Source organism: Monodelphis domestica, chromosome 5 (assembly GCF_027887165.1).
Source record: "Monodelphis domestica isolate mMonDom1 chromosome 5, mMonDom1.pri, whole genome shotgun sequence".
Lineage (NCBI taxonomy): Eukaryota > Metazoa > Chordata > Mammalia > Didelphimorphia > Didelphidae > Monodelphis > Monodelphis domestica.
Genome location: NC_077231.1, coordinates 313,499,538 through 313,514,266, shown reverse-complemented (window position 1 = coordinate 313,514,266; position 14,729 = coordinate 313,499,538). Strand labels below are relative to the sequence as shown.

General features: G+C 37.6%; 1 protein-coding gene across 6 annotated transcripts in view; it reads right to left on the bottom strand.

The window, feature by feature from the left end:
• The window catches only part of HYCC1 (hyccin PI4KA lipid kinase complex subunit 1), a 127,883-nt gene that overhangs the window by 82,274 nt on the left and 30,880 nt on the right, over nucleotides 1–14,729 (bottom strand). Inside the window, exon 2 of one of the 6 annotated variants that reach the window (XM_056800503.1) lies at nucleotides 9,827–10,077. The exons of the other annotated variants lie outside the window; for them this stretch is intronic. The gene's annotated coding sequence lies outside the window, so the exon portion shown is untranslated. The remainder of the gene's footprint in view (nucleotides 1–9,826; nucleotides 10,078–14,729) is intronic. 6 annotated transcript variants of the gene reach the window in all.

The following is a 14,729-nucleotide window of genomic DNA, read 5'->3' as shown; positions in this document are numbered from 1 at the left end:
TCTTTAAATTTAAACAATTTTTATTTGATGGTATATCTATTCAATCAATTAACAAGAAATTAATAGGAACACACTAGGGACCAGGCATTCCAGATAAAAAGAAAAATCAGGAAAAAGCACCTGCCCTGGGGGACTTACCAAAAAAAAAAAATTCCTGCTGACAAGGAGCATACATTCTAATCCAGGAAATAAGTCAGTATGAAAACATATAAAAGCATTTTTTAAAAAGTATATAATGTGGAAAGTAGTTTTAAATACAAGTTTATGGGGGGGGGGGTCACAAAAGAGTGTGTGCCTAAGATAGTGCTTTTGACAGAAAATAGGCCTCAATTTCCTTCTCTGTAGAATGAGCAGAAAAACTAGGTGACTTATGTGGTCCCTTCCAGTGCTAACTAAATACACATATCAAAACATATGCCTTGCCATCCTTATATCTATTTTTTAAAAAGACAAAGATCTCAAATCCTTAAGACCATGATTTTAGTCTTGGTAACATAGTTGAAAAATACATTTTGGTATTTAAAATTGAATCCTCCTGAGTAAATAAATGAAACAGGTAATGACACTGATTACCCAGAAGCTGAGAAGGAAGCTACCCAAGAAACTAGCAATAATTAGAGTACACACTGATTTTTAAATTAGGCCTATTAAACTACATGAAACACTAATTTGAATTTCAATTATCAACCACAAGTAATGTTTGTTTAGTCAGTGAAACTATAATAGTTTAAAATTGTTACTCCACAACCTAAACTCAGTTTTCATGATATAAAAGGGATTTTTATGCATGTGATATAAAAATCTAAATGTATTCAACTGATATTTTATAGTTTATGTAAAAGAAGCTTTCAATCGTTAATCAATTGTCAAATTTTGTCATTTTTTAAAACTAAAAGGTATGTTATTGTTGTTTGACATAACCTTATAGAAACTGGTTTTTCCAGATAAAGGTTTCATTTTAGAAGATAGAAATCTATACTTCAGAGCAGGGTGCTTGAATTTTTAAAAATGTATTAAGATAAAACCAGAAAATGAGTAAAATATAGATTCATTTCTTAAAGCTAATTGAGGCAAATACTTGAAGTCATTGGAAAGGGAAGGGTCATAGATTTAGAGATTGCAGTAACCTCAGATGTCTCTTCTGAAGTAAACTCTAGATTACTAAAATGATTATTCAAAGGATCTAATTCAATTCCCTCATTTCACAAGAAGAGCAAAGAAAGAAGAGAGAAGTAAAATGTCTTCCCCACTCCACTCTCCTGATCCTCTCTGCCTCCAAATCTAGCCCTCTTTCTACGCTAAAGCTGACTCACAATTTAACGTGTTAATTCAATAAGTGGGGTGCATTTTCCCTACTTTTCATAGGCTAATATCAAAATCATTTGCTTTTTTTCTCTCTTTCTTCATTCTGTCCTAGTAACAACTCTTAATACAGAAGAGCAAGGACTAGCCAAATAGGGTTAAATGGCTTGCCCAGGGTCACATTGCTAGTAAGTGTCTGAGGTCACATTTAAGGCTAAGTCCTCCCATTCCAGACCTGGTTCTCTATCCACCGTGCTAGCCAGCCCAAACATTCCTATTATTTAACAAATAAAACTAACTTTAAAAAGTTTAGTTCTAAGTGTTGGAAGATATTTTTCTGCAGCATGAAAATTATTTTAACAATATTTCAAAATACAGGTTAAATGTTTTTAAATAAAAATTGGAACATATCATTCATGCTAATATGAAAACTTAAAATATAAAGTGATAATTAACTCAGTATTTACTTTCCTTCTAAATAGCAAGTCTGAAAGAAATCAGTTAATCTTTCTTGCTTTCTTCATATTCCAAATTAATTTTTAAATTTTCAATTAATCCAGAAGAAAAAACATATTCAACCTGCAGAAGTTTCTGATTACTAAAATTGTTATCCCTTCAGAAACCTTCAATAAATTCAAATGTTTTATTAACTTATCACAGTTCAGATAAAACTCCCTTGAAAACTTTGTCCCATTAACACTAATCAAATCCTTGATTTCAAAATATAACAAATCATTAACTCAATACACATGTAGACAGAACACCAAAACTAACATTTGAATCCACATCATAGGTGCAATGTTGTATTTTAAATCTGTTAATTTTTAAAATTAAGTCAATCCAGGATAAATGGGGAAAAGCCCCCAGCCCTTGAGTCTGAACCTTGTCTATGCCACTAAAACTTCCTGGAGAATGACAATTTGGACATGATGGCTGGTATGGTCCCTGGCAATTCTAAACTCTCAGGTATTTTCTCCAGGTGTTAATGATGTCAGAGACCGGCCATTTCCTGACCAGGAATGAAAGAAATAAGGAATGGAGCCCAAGAGCATTTCCATCTATGCTACACTATTCCCAATGAATCATCTTCTGTCTTCTACTGAAGTGTTCCTTGTGATAGAAAGTTCCCTTGTCAAAAGGCTGCTCCAAGTGTTAAAAAGTCCCTCCGGATACTGATACAAAAACTGCTTCCTGATAAAATTCAGCAAGTCCTAGTTTTGTGTTCTTTGAACCAATATTGAATTGTGGAGACTCTTTGTTCTATATGACAACCCTTTAAACCTCTAAAGACTGCTCTGGTAGTCTTCCCATCTCAAGGTTCTTCAATGCTATTTCTTCAAAAGATCTAATTTATTTATCTTTGTTAACCTTTCTGGTTTTCAGGGATTACCACTCACCCTGGAAAGGTTTTGCTGGTTGGTGTGGGATCTTTTAGCTTTATAGAGAGAAAAGAAGAGGATCAATATGCTAACGGGAACTTTGCCAGGGGTGGGGATATCTTGAGAAGATATAACTACTCCATTATTACTTGGCTTCTGTTTTCTCTGCAAAGGAGAATAATGTACACAGGAAAGGACCGAACCGAATAGGAAGTGGATACACTTCAGTTAAGTAAGGAGATGGTGAGAAAGTGCCTCCTGCCCTTCATGAATTCAAGTTACCTGGCCTAAAGGAACCATTCCTTCTATTTCTGGGGAAATGGGCCAATATGATTGCTGATACATTCTCAGGGATATCTGAAAACGCAAGAGAAAAGGAAGAGGCACTACACAATTAGAGGAGGGCAACTGCCCCAATTTTCCAAAAGAAAGAAAAGAGAACTGAGTCTGCAAACTATAGGTCGAAGAGCTTGACTTTGATTACTTGGAAAATTCTAGAATGGATCATTAAATATGGTTGGTAATATCTACAAAGGGAAATAAATAATGATTACAAAAGTCATCATGGTTTCATCAAGAATAGGTCATGTCAGACTAAATTCATTTCCTTTTTTAGACAGAATTCTTCATTTAGAAGATGGTGTAACTTACTTAGGCTGTAGAAGACTGAGAGGTATGGATTATATGAAAATGCAATTAGAACTAGTTGGAAGCCAGAATCAAAGAATAATTGTTGTTGCTTCATCATCAATGTCACAGAAGGTCTCAATTTGTGCTTGCCCTGGACTACTTACTTAGTACTTTTATTAAAGACTTAGTTAGATAGATATAGACAATCCCTTCATCAAATCTTCTGATGACAAAGTCAAGAGAGATATTTAACACAGGAGATGACAGAATCTGGATCCAAAAGAACATTGACCAGCTCTCAAGAGGACTGGGCTGAACCTCCCAAGCAGAAATTCAATAGGGATAATGTCAAGTTTAACACTTTGATACAAAACATCAACTTGGTAAATACAAAATGACAGAGATGGTTTTAAACACCAATCTGAAAAAGATCTGGGTTTTAGTGGAATGCAGTCTCAATAAGTCAACCCACATCTACACTAGAATGGGTCAGGACTAAGGTCTTCCATGGAAAAAAATCCTTTAAAAGTGGAAATTGATATTAAATCCTAGGAAAATATTAAAAGTGAAGTGAGGAAATTGTAGGAGAGAACTCATTAATCTGATGGAAAAACCTGAACCAATGATTAGTAAAGGCCAGTACTGCCCAAGAGGTTTTGTCCATTTTTCCTGTTCCTTTTCCTGAGACTCCTAGCTTGAAGGATCCTTTAGAAGTGGAAGACCTCAGGAACAAATCACCAGCTTTGGGCATACTTACTTCAGCATGGAACAGAGGCGTCCTGAGCTCAGTTTGATTCCACAAGTATTTATGAAGTATTTGCTAAACTAGGTACTGGGGACCTGGCAAAGAACCAAAAGAAGACCTTCCCAGACCTTCCCAAACTTGGAGGAGAGTAAGGGAGAGACAGAACAGGTGCACAGGTAGCAAAATCCAAGTTACATACAAAATAAATATGAAATGATGGGGAGGGGGGGTTGGAAAAAACTAACAATGGGGGATATTAGGGAAAGCTTCTTGTAAGTCCTTGTACTTTAAACTAAACCTTAAAGGAAACTCGGGGTCCCCTATGTCAGAGCTGAGATGGTAGAGCCTTCTAGGTATGGGAGATGGTCAGCTGGTACACAAAAAGCAGAGAGAATGCTGTGGGCATGGAATGCTAGTAAACCAATTAGGGTATGTGAGGGAAAGTAGTGTGTGCCTTCAAAAACTACACCAGATTGCAAAAAAAAAACAAAAGAGGAATTTAGATTTTATCTAGAGGCAAGGGAAGGAGAGTAAGCCTTTATACAGAACCTCCCATGTGCCTAGTACTATACTAAGGAGCTCTCAAATTTTCTTTAACAGAGGAGTGAAGTGATAAGACCTTTGTAAGTCTGGCAGTTTGGTGGGGTAGAGAAGAAAAAGACTGACTTTAGAGAAACCAATTAAGAAGTCATTTCAGTAGACCAGATTAATGGTGATACGATCCTGAACTAGGGTAGTTGTGCTATGGCAAGAAGGGTTTGAGATAACATTGTGGAAGTAAAACACATGAAATATGGCAATTGTTGGATATGGGTGATGAGTGAGAGCAGAGTTGAAGATACTTTGTAGTTTACAGTCTGGATACCAGGAAGAATAATGGAAAGAGAGAAGTAAGGAAAAGAGGATTTCAGAAGGAAGGATAGACCATTCTAAGGATAAAAGTTCTCAGTTTGAAAGCAGGATCTCAGCTCTCCATAAGCCTTAAAAGATGGGTCTTCCATCTACTACAGAAGTGTATCTCCAGAATGATAATTCGATATTTATATAACAGTTTAAGATTTACAGAATGGTTCCTTCAAAACAAGCCTGTAAGGTGGTCATTAACAAGTAATATTATCCCATTTTGCAGAGGAAGAAACTGAGGTTCTGAGAGCTTTGCCTATGGTGCCTGAGCTGATGAGTGTGTGAGAGAATTTAATGGAGCCCTCCTGACTTCTACTCTACCTTTGCCATACAATCTTCAACCAGGTAGAGCTCTTCTGCTATACTGTATGGGTGAGTCTTTCAAAGGAGATCCAAGCTAGCTTATGTTCTCAAAAAGCAGGGAAGGATGGGCTTGCCTCTCTAACACTGACTCAGGTACCCTGATTATTAATATTTTCTAGGGAAATTATAGACTTTTATGCTAGGAACTTTTGTACTAGAAAAGAAAGGAACAACTGGGAAAAGAGCTAGAGAAAAGGGAAATGAAAGCAAGTTTCTTAGACTTTCAAATGGGTAAAAGAAAACTGAAGTTGAAAAAAGAAATCAAAAGAACAGTGAACTTTTGAGGCCAGGCATCTGGTTTAAATGCCAGCTTTCCTACTCACTCATTGAATGAACTCAGGCAAATCACCAGGTCTTTTTTTTTTTTACCTGAAAATTGATGGGGTTGGACTAGATGATCTTAAAGCTTCCTTCTACCTCTAATTCCTATGATCTGGTAAACAATTACGATGTAAACTACTGTATTTAAAGAGCACTTTTACTGGCAGAAAGCAACTAAAGCACTGAGAATTGTCCTAACTGTCTGAGTGGCAGAAAAATGAAAGGTTGATGCTGTCACTTTCCTTCTATAAAGCTATCATGTCAGTTAAAATGGCAATCAGAAAAAAAAAAAAGCTTTTGCTATATGGGGTATTTTTCCCTCTTTGTATTATATTATAGTCAATGTTAAGCATTTCTAGAAATAACATCATGCAGTATTACTTGTCCTGCCATTTCAGAAGTTTAACCAAAAAACTTAAATGTTTTAAAATTTTGTAGCAGAAATACATGAAAATATTGGAGCTTAACATTTTAATTGATTAAAAATATACCATATTCATTTATGTAAAATTTCAAAGCAGAATGGAAGATAGAACCAAGTTGTACATGCTTTAATAATTTAAGATAGTTTATTTTCATCTTTTAAATCAGCTTACTCTAATGCAATTAAATGCTAGATGCAGGCAAAAAAGTAAGTTTAGTAATGGTGGAGGCAATAGGTCTTAGGAGAAACAGCAGTGACCTGGAAGTTAGCAAACCTGCCTGGTTCAAGTTCCATTGTCAATGAGTTCTGTGACTTAGCCGTGGCTTTATCTAAATGAACTTCATTTCTGAACTTGTGCCATGCAGGGGCTGACCTTAATGAAGCATGAGCTTCCTTCGAGTTCTAAGAGTCTATGGTTTCAGTAGGTTAGAGTAATAGCTAGCCATGTGTCATGTCTTTCAACAAAATGATGAACTTTAAAGAGAAGATGGGGAACAGGTGAAAATGAATGCTCTGTTTTATACAAATATTGTCACTGCATGTTGGTCTGCTACTGGAGAGGGTCCCTCAGTCTGCTAGAACTCTCCAAATTATGTCTGAGAATCAATTCTCTTCAAAGAAAAAAGTCTAGTAATCTAAAATAAGCCTTTTCACCATTTTGAAAAGAATAACTTGTAGTTCATGGAGTAAATTTAATTTTCTTTTTTAGTTATTGTTCAGACTAGTATTTCAAAAGAACTAAGCCAACCAGTGAAATTAGTATAGATTCTTGGGCTTAGTGCTTGAACAAAATACTAGACTTACCTTATGGTTAAAAATCAGACTACAGGTCATAGTGGTCTATGCTTTATTGCTTTGGAACATTGATAAAGAAGTCGAAAGAATAGATGACTGGCTTCTTTGTGTGAGCAGATCTCAACAGACCTGATAATTATGGTGTTCTTTTGGGGGGGATGTAGAACGGGAATGTCCTGGATTAGTGAATTTCTTCTGTTGGAAAAAGAGAGCCTTGTGAAGGTATTCCTTTTAATGAGTAAAAGCTACAGGAGAGATGACTTTGGTCTAAGAAGTCCAAAGAACAACCTCAAGCAATTAGAGAGGAGAGGAGGGCTTTGGAGTAATCTTCAGAGGGTGTAAAAGAATGGAAGAACAAGGAGAGAAGAAGAAAATGGATATGAAAAGGCAGATGGGCATCCTAATGTTGGTCATGAGGTTTGAAGAGAGAATGTGAAACAAGGGAAAAGAGAATACTGAATTAGTGAATATTTTAAGTTGGGTAATAAGCAAGAGTCTTGTTCCTTAGAGAGGGGATTCTGGATCATCCCCTGGAAAAGATAGAAAGATTGGGGTTTGAGGGCATATCTCAACAAGAGATGAAGAAGGGTTATGTAGTGGTGAAGGCTCAGTTGCAGTTAGATAACACTCATTTCTTGACTTCTTCCAACAATACTTGTGGCTCAGGAAAGTGAAGGCCATTCAATGATTAAAGTGACTGTTAAAGATTATCAAGGCAGAAATAGTGGGAAAGAGAAGGGACCAGAGGATAAGGGATAGAAGATATTCCCTTGTTTAAATGTCAAGCTTATAAGACTCAAGACTGAAAAGGGAGGAATGAAAAAGGAGAGCAAGGAAGACCAGAGGCTGTGGAAATAAGGAAGAAAAGGTTCAGAAACTGTGAGGCGGTGAAGGAAGTAAAAGGGAGAGAGTCCTGGATTTGGAGGAAGACAGGTTTGAATCTACTTTCCACCACCTTGTTCCTGTATGGCCTCAGGCAAATTGGTTAAATGTGTACTTCTGTTTAAGAATTTCATGACCTATAAAATCCTTTCTAGCTTGAAGCCAGATCAAAGTTGTATTCAGAAAAGAGTATTTTATGTTCAAGATAATTTTTGGATGGGGAACAGTTAACAATGATAGGCATGACCTCCCTTGTGGATGACTATAATAGAATGGAGGCAATGATTATGGGAGTGGAAGTGCTAAACTTCAAGGCCAACGTGTTCAAAGGGTCATCCTAATGGATAATGAAATCATCAAATCTGATGGCAGGGTTTTGGTGGAAGTCTAAGCTTGTTTTCAAAGCCATTGAGAAAAAGGAGAAAGCGCCTTGGAAGTCAAACAGCAACAAGGATCTGGATAGGGTAATATAATTGAATGAAATGAATTCAGAGAGAAGTTGCTAAAAAATGACTGCAGGTAAATTGCTGGAAAGTGGTAATGAGGAGCAAGTATGCTAACTCATTTGGAGATCATGAGAGGAGTGGCCAGCTTTGGAGATGGTGACTAGGGATACATAGCCTTTAAGGGAAAGTCATATTCACTTAAAGATTGCTGAGATGAAGAGGATGGAATTTTATTAATAATATTGTGGGATTTACCAATTATACAACAAAAGAAGTGAACGGGGATTAAGGGATGGAAAAGAATAGAATTACTATCATGGAAAGCATAAGCAGAGGCAGTAGGGAAAAGGGACTTTAGGCTAAGAGGAAGGGAAAGGGTTGGGGGGGGGGGGAGTCTTAATGATGGAATAGCTGTCATAGTAAACAGGATACAGTCCAAAGTAAGAAAACTTTTGTCCTCCTGTCCCACTTATTTCCCCTTGGATCCTTGGCTTCTGACTCTTCCCCTGGACTGAGGCTGCTTTCACTGTGGTTACCAGGAATTTCCTAGTTGTTAAAAAACAATATCCTTTTCTTAGTCACTGTTATTTTTCACCTCTCCGTGGTAGGTGAACACAGACTACTTTATCCTCCTGGGTATTGTCCTGTCCCTGACTTTTGTGATCTTATTCTCTCCTGCTGCTTTTCCAGCTGATTTAAGCACTACTCAGTCTGCCTGAGCCTGGTTCATCCATTTACTAGCCTGGATGGTCCTCCTCATTCTCTATACCCTTTTGGTCATCTCATCAGCTAATATAAGTTCAATTATCACCTCTCTGCTGATGGTATCCCAATCTTTCTCTCTAGTCCTGCCTAATGGCTATCTCTACCTTGAGGTTTGACAAGTATTTCAAACTCTACTTGCCCATTGTCTCTCCATCTGCTCCCTTTCTTCCAATTACCTCTCTTCTTAAATTCCTTAATTTTATCAAGGTTAGTTCTGTGCTTTAAGAATATCATTCTGTACTTTTCCCTCTCCCTAACCTATCTAAATAGCTTACTGGATGGAGTACCTGGCCTGGAGTCAGGAAGACTCTTCTTCCTGAGTTTAAATGTGGCCTCAGACATACTTGCTAGCTGTGTGACCCTGGACAAGTCACATAACTTTGTTTGCCTTAGTTTTCCAATCTGTAAAATGAGTTGGAGAAGGAAATGGCAAACCACTCTAATAACTTTGTCAGGAAAACCCCAAATGGAACCATGAAGAGTCAGACATGACTGAAAAACAACTAACAAAATCTATCTAATTTTTTACCAAGTCTGGTCATTTCTCTCTTCAAGATCCTTCATATTCATTCTTTTCTCTCTAGTCACATTGCAGTCATTTTATCCTTTTTTTATAATACAAAACATATTTCCATATTGCTCATTGTTGTTAAGAGAATACTCATATAAGACCAAAACCTCAAAATAAAAATGCAATTAAACTAATTGTGAAACTAATTGTGAAGTGAAAAATAATATGCTTGTCATTTTATCTTAATTTATGCACTGGACTATTGCAAAAGGATAACTGCTTTTCCTGCATGCAGTTTCTGGTTCTCCAATCCATCTTCCACCCAGCTAGAACTGATGGACAGTTAAATTTACCACTCACTTGCTCAAGAAACTCCAGTAGCTCCTTATTTCTTCAGGGATTAAATATAGACCTCCATGGTATTTCAAGCCTCCAAAATTTGACTCCAACTTGTTTTTCAGACTGATTTCACATTGAGGCAACTTCTCATGGTGGACTGAGAGCTGGCCTCCATCAGTGAGACATGGCTTTAAGTCCTTTCTTCATAGACTACTGGCTGGACCATGGATGACCCATGTAGAATAGCCACCAACAGGCAGAAGGAAGCTTTCCTATAACAATGAAATCCCAGGACTTGACCAGAAATCTAGACTCTGACCTGTTCTTGCCCCTCCCTATTGCCCTGTCTCAAGAGCTATCTAGAGGGGCTGGGACTGAGGCTGGAGCTTGGAAAGGAGGTAGGGCTAGGTTCTGGCTCTTTCCAGCCTCTGTTGATCCTCCCCTCCCCACCCTTAATGCTTTGCTTCTTTTCTTTTGCCTCCATGAATCCCTGGCTTCCCTCAAAGAGTAGCTCATAACACCTGACATTCTCTGGACTTACAACATAAAGAGCAAACTATGCCCTCACTGGATTTCTTCACCCTACCCCCCCCCCCCATTCTCTTTCCTTTTTTCCTTTCCCCATTCAATTTCCTTAGGTGGTACTTTGCACTATTAAAATATCAGTTCCCCTCCTCCTTTCTTTCCTTCCTCTGTTGCTCCCTCTCTCTTCTTCCCTCCCTCCACAGGCTGGAAGTAAAGAGTTTGTCCTCCTTTAGTTAGTCTGGCAAGCTTTACATTTATTGTCCTGAACAGTTAAGAATGTTTTGCTGCATTAATGAATCATTTTTCTGTATACCTTATAAATATAATTATCAATTTACAGCATCTATTCAGCATCACTTAAATGTTACTGCTATACCAAGACATTTAAAGATTGTAAGAGAATTTAAAAGGATGAACTCAAAACCATTCTGAAGATAAGGACGTTTTTTATGGTTATTTCTAATGATATTCAGGGAGTTTAAATCCCACTCAAGGAACTGGGTACCCATCCTTCTATCCTTCCTACGAGCCATCTCATATAACAAAACAAAAAAAGAAAGAGAGAAAGAGAGAAAAATCAGCAAAACTGATTAATATATCAAAAAAAGTGTTAAAATGTCCACAATGTCCACATATGTAGTCTATGACCTCTACAAAAGAGAGGGAAGAAGTATCTTCTCATGTGTCTTGTTTGGGTCCATGCTTGTTCCTTGTAACTCTGCATTGGTTACCTTCAATTGTTATGAAGTAGCTCTTTCATTTCATTTACATTGTTGTAGGAGTTGACTACATTATTTTCTTGATTCTCTTCATTTCACTTCACTGTCTTTCCAGGCACATCTGTAGTCATCTGTATTCATTTGTCTTTTTTTACATCCATGTCACATATAAGTCAACCTCAGCTGATTGGGCTATACTATTAATCATTATGAATCAATGGGGTGACATGAGAAACTACACAATTTAAAAATAAAATGGTAAATATATAGTGTGTGTAGGTGTGTGTGTATATATATACGGGGGGGGGGGGTATACACATATATACATATATATTCTTGTGATTTTGCCAGGAATTTGAAACAAAGATCTCTAGTCTCTGAAAAAAATCTCCCTTTTCTAAGTGTTCTCATCTAACATAATGGAAAGAGCCTGTGAGAAGGTACATTCACTGAACTTTTTATGCTTTGAAGAGAAAGACTTCATCAGAAGCCTAGAATAGAAACAAATCTCAACCCCCTTTTTTGCTTTTCTTTAGCATAGTAAAATATCAAAGACATGTAGGTAAAAAAATATATAGGCAGTGTGTAGCTCACATTGGGAGGTTATTGATGTTGTAGCTCATCATTTGGAATAAGCATCTCTCTGTAGTTTAGAAACCTATTTATAGTTTCTGTAGTAGAATGATTATTTAAAAAAAGAAAGAAAGAAAAGAAATCACAATCCGGAGGGTTGTTAGTTTGCAGTTGACTGGGGTTTGCTAGACAGGGAATTTTCCTAACAAGTGAGGCTGATTTTATTGCTGAGAGGCAGGCTTACCTCTTGGAGGGAGCTGACGTTTAGGGGCTTGGGAGAAGCTCTATGGACTACTATAGAAGGCAAAGTTTTACAAAATGAAAGGAGTCATCCTGAAGTCCTAAGAGCAAGGTGAAAATAGCCACTGTTGTGGACACTTCAGATACTCAATATTAATTACAGTATTGGAAAGCCAGAAGAGATCTCTGTGGCCATCTCATCCAATCCATACTCAAAAGGAATACTTATTATAACATCTGAGAAGTATTGTTCTAGCCTCTGTCCAAAGCCTTTCAAGGAAGGGGGGAGGTCTCCCCAGGTAGCCCATTCTCTTTTAGTTGTGGTTTTCAGGTAGTCCGATGATTCTTAGATTATTTTTCTTAAACTGTTTTCTAGGTTGGTTGTTTTAAACACAGGAATCCTTACAGTTTCTTCCAGTTTTCAGTCTTTTGATTCTGTTCTTGTATTTCTATTTGCAGAGAAGTCATGGATTTCTATTTGGTTCAGTCTCAGTTTTAGAGGGTCTGTTACATGGTAAGATTTTGTACTTCTGGCAATTGAGACATTTAACATTTAGCATAGTGCCTGGCACATAATAGGCACTTAATCACTTTTTAAAAACCCCTGGACTAACAAAACTATTTGTTGCAACTTTTCCCACTTCAGTTCTCATTTGATTTGTAATATCCTTTTTTAAAACTCTTGTTTCCTGTCTTCTAGGAATTCTACTAGACCTTGTTGGCAAGCAATGTCTTTATCTTGGGTTTTGCCCACTGTCAAGTAAACAAGCATTTATTCGGTGCATAATTATGCACCAAGCATTTTTCTAAGTGCTGTGGATACAAAGAAAGCTCCTGTACTCAAGAAAACTCACTTTTTAATGGGGGAGATAGCACACAAGATGCTATGTACATCCTATATATAAATGGGAGGTAATCTCAGAGCGAAGGTACCAGCACTGAGAGGGACTTTAAAGGCCTCTAGCAGAAGACTGAAGGAAGGTATAGGAGTGAAGATGCCTGAAGTCAGGAGATGAATTGTGTGTGTGAAGAACAACAAAGGCACCAATGTCACTGGATCTGAGTACATAAAAAAAGAATAAAGTGTGAAAAAGACTAGAAAGACAGGAAGGGGTCAGTTGTGAAGAACTTTAAAAGCTAAGCAGAGGATTTTACATTTGATTTAATATTTATATTTTTTTCTCTATGAAGTCCCTCTTTTTTCTCTAGATTTGGGTCCTGAGATCTATATTTCTTTATCATTGGAGTCTGCTTATTCATATTTTCAGCTTTATTTAATACTTTAAAAAAAAATCAGAGGTAGGCTCCAACTTTCCCTTACCTTCCACCTTAGAATCAATACTATGTATTGGTTTCAAGGCAGAAGAGTGGTAAGGGCTAGGCAATGGGGGTGAAGTGACATGTCCAGGGTCATACAGCTAGGAAGTATCTGATGCCAGATTAGAACCTAGGACCTCCCATCTCTAGGCCTGACTCTCAATCCACTGAGCCACCCAGCCACCCAGCTGTCCCCTCCCCTTACTCTTAAGAGAGGATGATAAATAAGCCTCTGCATGTTCCTGATATCTGTTCTGTTGTTTGAGGTCCCACTGCTAGTGCTCTCTTCTGATAGTGTCTACTCCATACAAAATGTTGGAAAGTCTTGGGCTCAAGATACAGAGAATTGAGCCCTTCAGGGTCATCAAAGCCAGTTTCCATCAGCTTACTGCAAACTTGAAGGGCACTATGGGCCTGAGCACTGATTATTGTCCTCTCGGTTGGAGCTTGGCTCTTTTGATGTTTCTTGTCCCCACTGCTTGGGGTGACTAGAGCACTCTTGAAGTTTTCCAAGGTTGTTGGAACTGTAAGGCTTCCCAGAGCTGTTTGCTTCATCCTGGACCCTCTGCCCCAATCTTCTTCCATAGTACTTCCTGGCTTCTGGATGTCCATTTTGCAGTCCTAGGCTAGAGAAATGTATCTATTTCTTAATCTTTACTTAATCTGGCACCCTTCCCCCCACCCCCCAATCCTAGTCCAGTGCCTACGTGGGGAATGGCTCCTGTTCGCTCTGACATCTTGACCAGAATCTCAGGAAATTATTTTCTGATGTAAAGCCTAAATGTGCCCTTTTCTGGCTTCTACCCATTGTTCTTGGTTCTTCCCTTTAAGGCCTAACAGAACAAGTCTAATGCTTCTTCCAAAGGGCAGGCTTTCAAAAATTGGAAGATGGATGTCATATCTTCCCTGAGTCTTCTCTAGGTTAAATATTCACAATTCTTTCAACAACTAGTCATATGGCATGAACTGAAAGGTCTTCTCCATTTTATTTGCCCTCCTCTGGACACTCAGAACTGACCAGGGCTGAATGGTCAGGAAATCAGTCATCAGATTTTCCCTAGAAGCTATTCCTTTTCTAATGTGGGCCCAAATCATTAGCTTATTAATTTGCACTCTGTGTGTGTGTGTGTGTGTGTGTGTGTGTGCGCATTTGCAATTTTTATTATGTGTGTACTACTTATCCAACTCATTGAGTTGTGGATAAATTCATTCCTTGTCCTTAGAACTCAAACATCAACCACAATAGTGATAATCAATACTTGTTTATATTTTAAAATCAAATTAAAATAACTAAATTATTAGACTGATAGGAGACTGTAATAAAGCACTTCTCAGACTTCCTGCCTTGCCCAATGACTCTAAATTCTACTATCAATATTTTATGAGATGAACCATTCGTTTATGGTACTACAAAGTTCAAAAACAGGTCTAAGTTGTTGACAGCTTACCAAGGAGCATAAACATTTATCTACTACCTACAGCAGGAAAATCAAAAAGATAGCATGGACTTCCACAAGGAAATGGAATAAACTGTGATAGGCCTGGCTTCA